We start from the raw sequence: 8,039 nt of genomic DNA, 5'->3' as shown, positions 1-8,039 counted from the left end.
ACCAAATCTGAGTTTGGGGACAGTTATTATATATTGTTATTGATATTACAAATCAATTATCTTAAATCATTTTTAAAAAATTTAATTCTAAATTTTAAGCATCAAATATGAATATTATAAATAAAAAATATACTTTTAAAGTATTGAATATTTAATAGCTGTAATTTTAGTGTTTAATTAAGAAATAATTTATGCATTTATTAATCTAATTTAATATATAAACCAAATGTATAATGCTAGAAATTCAAAACTAAAATAAAAAGCCTAATTAATTGCAAACATATATATATTTTATATTTCTTTCTATTTGCAATCTCACATATTTGTGAGTATAATTTACTATTTAATAAGAACTTTTCAAAACACTAAAATAGGCTTTTCAATATAAAATATAATTATTACACTAAAATAGAAACAATCAATGTAGGCGTTAATTTAAAATCAAATATTTTAAATTACCTCTAATAATTTTATAAAAAATTAATTATTTTATGAGAAAAGATTAACAACTATTTAGATTATATGTTTCCATGATATATTCCAAAAATTGATTTTCGATTTACTTTTAACCAGTTTCCATGATATGTTCAAAAAATAAAAACCATTAATTGAAAACTGACCAATTAATTTTCTCTTTAATTAACTTTTCAAAACTAATTTACATTGCCATATATATATGTTTTAAATTTAAATTTAAAAACCAATTTTGCTAACACATCTAATATATAAATATTTTCTTTAATCATTTTCAATGAAAAATTCAAATTTTAAAATTGAATTATATAGAAAGAAATTTATTTAATTCTTAATTTTTTAAATTGAATACTGAATTGAATCAAATTATATATTTCCCTTTTTATCAAATGTTCATTATCACTGAATTCTATTATTACTTTCTCTGTTATTCAATATTATAAATATTAGGTTTTTTTTTTTTAATTTTTAATATATCATTAAACCCCCTACCTTATTATTTACCTTACTGAAAAGGATATTACACGCTTAAATTTTATTGAACCCACAATTTCTAAGTACCAACTCTAATAACATACCAACTGAACCAAGAGTTAGTCGGCAATATTAAGTTCTTAATAAGATGATTACATTACATTTTTTAACATTTGCATTGTTTATAAATATCACTTGATAGATCATAACTTCCACTTTTTTTTTCCCTTTCAATGTCAACTTATTTGCTTTCTTTCATATGTTTTAACATTTACAAATTTGTGGGTAGTGAGTGAATTTTGTTAATATCAAATATTTTGATTATCTACATTTAATATGCAGCTATAATCTATTATTAAAGCTTCATTTGCTATATATTTAATCACATTTTTATCTATTAATCTCTTATAAATTGACATAATTTTTATTATGTCTTTGTGATTGTTTTTTTTTTCTCTTGCTATACATCTTATGGAATAAAATATTTGTGTATTTATTTTGCTAGTTGTAGTTGAAAATGTACATATTCATTTTTTCCTAAGTCGTACTATTCAATTGGTGGCTTAATTTTCTAATGGTAAAGATGTGAAAAATATAGATTTTGAAGCCATCAAGGTATAAATGGTATTATGTCTATAATTTTATGGATTTTTTTTCATTAATAAAAAGATTAATGTAACAACATTTGAAATTGTCCCTCTTGTAGGATTTTCAATCATGAAAAATAGATTAATATAAAGAAATTTTATGTTTAGAATCTTCATATACATGCAAGAAAAAAACATTATCAGTACTATCTTAAGAATGGTATAATAATTTTGATGAGTATAATTGTTTAACTTTTTTTCCCCTTTTTGTGTCCTATTCTTTTTCTATATTCTTTTTAATAAGTTATTTTGACTTTTTTTTCCTTCATTTTTATGTAATATTGTTTATTGATCCCATGATTTTCCTATTAGCATTTTATTTTTTGCTATAAAACATAATAATAGTATACATTTTTTATAAATCAAATTTGCTAAAATATTATTGAAAGATATTATTGAAATTACACAAAATATATACAAATTACTATTATAATCCTAACTTATAAATTTATTGTTTTCTTAAATAAAATTAACTTATGTTTAACTAGAATAAACATAAATAATGTAAAATTGATGAAGAACTTTGAGTTAACGCAAATTTTGGCTTTTTTTTTCTTTAACAATAATATTGTTCAAATATTACATTCAAATTAGAAAATCACTAAATTAAATTAAACAAATAAATCAATCAATATTTATATTAAGACACAATTAGACAAAGTCAATATAAAATTTGATCAAACTCACATATGATATGATTTGAACCTTGGATCTCAATATTTCAATACATATTTTCTTTATCACTAGTTAAGAAAAGGCTTACTTGACAAAAATTTTGTTTTCTTAAATAAGTAAATTGGAAATATATGTAAAATTTATATTATTTTATTAAAAATACTTATTTGTGTGTATAATTATATATATAAATAATTTGTGCATTGCATAGACCACAAGCTAGTAAATTTGTAGTATTTGGTATTAGAGCTATGTGAATCAAATGAAAAAAATTATGGTTTGAGTCCACAATAATAATTGTATAAAAAAAATTAATTTCATTCATTTAAACTTGAATTAATTTAATTCAATAAAAAATTAATAAATAAAATTTAATATTAAAATGAATTTAGAACAATTAAAAAATTTTAATTGATTTAAAATTGAATTACTTTCACTATAAAATTTAGCAATACAAATTTAACATACTTTAGATTTTATATTCCAAGTGTTATTATATTTTAGTTCCAATGATAAGGGCTGATATCACCCAAATTATCCTCACGATGACAATGGTTTGATTCGTTTTGATTTGATTAATATATAATATTATAAAACTTTAAAAATTGATTTGAATTTAAACTGAAATTTTTTTGCAATTGATTTGATCTGAATCGAATTTTATTAATTAGTTTAGTTCATTGAATTTTGAAATTATTTTTTTCAAAATTTGATTTGATTTTTAATATAATCTTTTTATATATTTAAATAGATTTATATAAAATAATTATTTTTATTTTATAAATTTAAAAAATATAAAAATAATAAAAAATATATAATTCCATTCTATTCAAATATTTTAAATTTTTTTATTTTCAAATTTAAAATTCTACTCAAACATAATTAAAATATTTAATATTCAAATTTAATTTGAATTAAATTAAGACTTCGTTTGACAACTTAAAAACAACTTCCAAAAAATAAAACATTTTCTTTGAGAATATTTTTTCAAAAAAAAAGATTTTCTAATCACTACAAGAAAATAAAAAATTGTGGTAGTTTTATAGCGGTGTTTCACTTAAAAACGCTAGCTTCCGTGTTTTTATAAAACTTAAGGTGTTTGTTATCAAAATGTCACTAAATATTAAAATAGCAGCGTTTGTACTTATAAATGCCACTAAAGATAAAAATTAGCGGCGTTTATCAACTAAAATACCTTGAATAATCCTCTCTAAAAAATTGAAATGATTATTGAAGGTATTTTTGGCTGAAAACACCTTGAATAATTCCCTTATTAAAATGGATAGAAAATTATTGAAGGCATTTTTGGTAGACAAAGCCTTGAATAATCCTTTCATAACAAATGGAGAATGAAGGCATTTTCTATCAGAAATGCCTTCAATAATTTTCCTAAAAAATTGGAGAAGATTATTGAAGGCTTTTTTGGTAAAAAATGCATTCAATAAATCATCTCTTAAATAAAAATTTTTAATTAAAAAAACTAGAGTAGCTCTGTCAGTTAGATCATATGGTTGTTAACTATAAGGTCATAGGTTTGATCCATCCCTTTAGCATTTTTTTTATTTTTCAAGAGATTATTTGTAAGGGATTATTCAAGGTATTTCTGACCAAAAATGCTTTCAATACTCCCCTGAAATAATGGGAATGGATTATTGAAGGTATTTTTGACCAAAAAATGTCTTAAATAATCCCTTACAAAAATTGAATGGGATTATTTCAAGCATTTTCTAACAAAAAATCCTTTAATAATTTATTCAAAAAATTATGGAGAGAGAATATTGAAGGTATTTTTAGCAAAAAACACGTTCAATAATCTTTACAAAAAATTTTGGAGGAATTACTAAAAATATTTTTATCCAAAAATGCCTTCAATAATCCTCTAAAAAATTTTAGAAGATATTATTAAAAGCATTTTTGGTCGAAAACACCTTCAACAATCTACTTAATAAATTTTTATAAGGGATTATTGAAGGTGTTTTTGGTCAAAATGCCTTCAATAATCCTTATAAAAAATTTTATAACCCTATTCAATTATTGAAGGAGATTATTGAAAGTATTGTTAGCTAGAAACAGCTTCAATAACCCTATTCAACATTTTGTAAGGAATTATTCAGGATATTTTCTGGCTAAAAATGTCTTCAGTAATGCCATCAAAAGACATTTGATTTAATTATATATGTAAAGTCAGTTGTAGGTTTATGCCCAAAAAACATTTGAAGTCAGTTGTAGGTTTATACCCACAAAACATTTAGTTTATATATATGATATTATGAATTATATTTTAGAATTTATATTACAAACATTGTAGTATTTCAATAAATTGATCACACATCCGAATTTAAAACTGATAATATTGCCATATAAATATACTTTTTCAAAAAATCGTACTCAATATATATGTATTCATATAAGCTGCCAATTGATATAAAATAAATATATACCAATAATATTAAACCAATACCCCAATCTAGAAACTTAAATTATCTATTCAACATGGCATGTTAAAAACATTGTAACAAATGAAATGCATATATTTACACCCAACCAACAATTTCCAACCTCAAGGTTTAGCAAACGATAATGCATACTTACACCATTCTTTACGGACTTCATCAAGTTTGTCTATCATGAAGCTTTCTTTACTCTCCCACTAAGAAAAATCAAAAGTAAATGTTAATAAACGAAAACATAATTTAGTTTTTTTTTAAGATATAATGATTTGAAAAAATTAATACTAACCTTGAATGGTATGGTCATAAAATCATATAAAACTATCTCCATCGTAAAACGAAAGACATAATATCTACATTTAATATATTCTAATTGATGAAGTACCTGAAAAATAAATTTAGCAGGTTTAGGAAATATTTATCTAAACAAATTTAACATAAAAGAATAAATTTCATATTTACCGATAATGACACTCAATTTATCTTTGCTTTCTTATCAAATGCAGATATTACCCTAAATTGAAAAGAAAAAAATTACTTAATACAACTATAAAAGTAATTATGTAGAAATAGAAGATAATATAATAACATGTGATACCTCTTTATAAAATTTTTAATATTAGGGTTAGGCATCGTTGTTGGTTGAGCAAAATTAAATAAGTATGGCATAAAAGAATTGGTGTCAATCGCAATAAGCTGCCAATGACAATTGCAAAATAATAAGAATGATATACTCAGATTAGGCATCATCTCAGATTCTTATAAAAGTTGGAATAATTATTTATATGAATATAACCTACGTAGCATTATATGGGAGCAAATAATAATCAACTTGTTTTTTCATGCATTGAATCACATGACGAGCATGAAAAACGACTGTGCCACTCTACTCATTAATGAAATTTGTGTTAATGAATATGAATTTATGGCTTATTTGTCTCGCATTGACCTCTCTATATAGGAAACTACACGATAACAATCAATAATACTAGTTAGTAATACACCATAATATAGATTAATAAATATTGACTTTGCATATTTATATTTATAAGCTAACCTCATATAAGCAATAATATTAGCAGTTGATATTTTATCTAGGTTATAAAATTCCTTAACCTTATCCTCACCAATGTAAGAAACTGATGGTTGATCAAATAATCCATCATCGGACTCAACGTTAATGCAGTTTTCTCTGGATAAATGATCAAGTGAATAATTAGATAACTTATTAATGGCAACCTGAGCAAAGGTCATACTCTGAGTCCCAACATCGTGCTATGATATATAATGAAATATAAGCATTAAAACCAAATCAATAAATATAATAAACAAATAAATATTAAGTGAATAAACAAAATCATACTTCATGCTGGTATTGAAGGTTGGTTTTCTTGCCTGACTTACAACGGAAGCTTGTCCTAGGTGGATGATGCTATCCGACTGGCCTACAGGCATGCTAAGCTGCATTGCTGCCAACATCGTCTCTAAAGCTGCGAGTCATTGTTGTTGCTTATTCAAGCGTTGCTCTTGGTCATCAAGTTTTGTTGTTGTTGCTTAATGATTACTTTATATTGTGCATTCGTCATTTGAGGGGTTTTGGGTTGATTATTGAAAAAATTTAATGGCAACACAAATTTACGAACTTCACGAACTCGACCATGTCTGTCTTTCACTCCTAATGCTAAAGATAAGGGATCCTCGTCATAATGGGTTACCAGTTCACTGAAATTAAATTTAGTAGCATAATTATTCTGAAAGACAAAATAAGATGGGCCGTAGCAATAAATATATACAAATATTGAGTCATGCATACAAGCAAAAAACTAATCATACATGATATAATGAGCAATTACACATACAATCTTTTTAGCTATTTTTTGGGTTACTTCATATGTAAACGATCCATCATTTCGCAGATGTTCTTGTTCTCAGACATTCCATCTAAAAACTTCAGTGCTAAAATTAGCTGATTCTTAATAAATTACCGTAATATAAAAATCAGAATCTATTATATGAATATTCATAAATATTCATTTATGAGTATAAAACAAGCGTATCAATGCTAATAAGCTCATACTTGACATTTGCATAACCCTTTCTCGATGTCCGATAGTGATATACTTGTTTGGCTCGAATGTTCTTTTATTGTTCTTTGATTTTCTAGAAAAGAAAAAAATTACGTCAATCACATATTAAGATATCAAATATATTATATAAAATCTTATAAACAATATTTTGTAATGGGTATGTGTATCGAAAAATCTTCTAATAGTTAATCCTGAACAAAAATCATCCAATCGTCATAACTTATAACATTTGCATATGATGTAGGTGGAATAGCCAATTATCACCTTGATCAATGAGCAGTAAAATATATTGAGTTGTCAATATACTTTTAAAGTCTCTGAATACTCTTTCGGTTGATTGTAACATAAACTTTTTACACTCAATTGGTACGTTAAACTTTTCTTAAAAAATTGTACACAATTAGTATGAACACATTGAATTTCAATTAAATGATTATTTAACAAATTTTACGAAATTGTTGAATAAACATACTATAACCGGCTCCCATATACGATTCTTTAGATCATCAGAAACTCATCACCAATTATGATATGTAATTGAAATGCTACTATGAACGACCGTTCTAATATGAATAGCCAACTTGGCAGCTCCATCAGACACAGACTACCAACTGTGATTGAAGTCGACATGAATTTTTGTATCAGTCACTTGAATTTGTTTATTTCATCCCCTTCATTTTCTTTCTTAGTCAATAGGTGTATCTTCTTCATATTCAGTAGTAGGAGTATGTTATTTGGATTTCATAATATCTATGATTTTGATCATAATTAAACAAAATATACTAAACTGTCTCTCTAAATTTTACACAGTACGTAATAAAATACAATCAATATTATACTACAAAAGCACAATTTAGCAAACCATTCAACAATGTGTTTAGAAACACCATTCGGTAAACCATTCAGAAACATCATTCAGAAACACCATTCAGTAAACCATTCAACAAACCAATATCATACAATATCATTCAGCAAACTAATATCATACAATACCATTCAGTAAACCAATATCATATAATACAATTTAGCAAACCACAATATTTAAACCACAATATTTAAACCAAACTACATATAAATATCATACATGCAATGAAAGGTGCTTAGACGACTAAGGTTATGGTAGAATGAATAAAATTATATATGCATATGTAAATAGTAAAGAATGAAAAAAATACATATATCAAAGAATATAAATAATACAACAAACAAATAAAATAAGGACATATCGATAA

The sequence above is a fragment of the Durio zibethinus genome, chromosome 28 (assembly GCF_047325235.1).
Source record: "Durio zibethinus cultivar Kanyao isolate XHJ-2024 chromosome 28, ASM4732523v1, whole genome shotgun sequence".
Classification (NCBI taxonomy): Eukaryota; Viridiplantae; Streptophyta; class Magnoliopsida; order Malvales; family Malvaceae; genus Durio; species Durio zibethinus.
The sequence above is the reverse complement of the archived record's forward strand: the minus strand, read 5'-3'. Positions refer to the sequence as shown.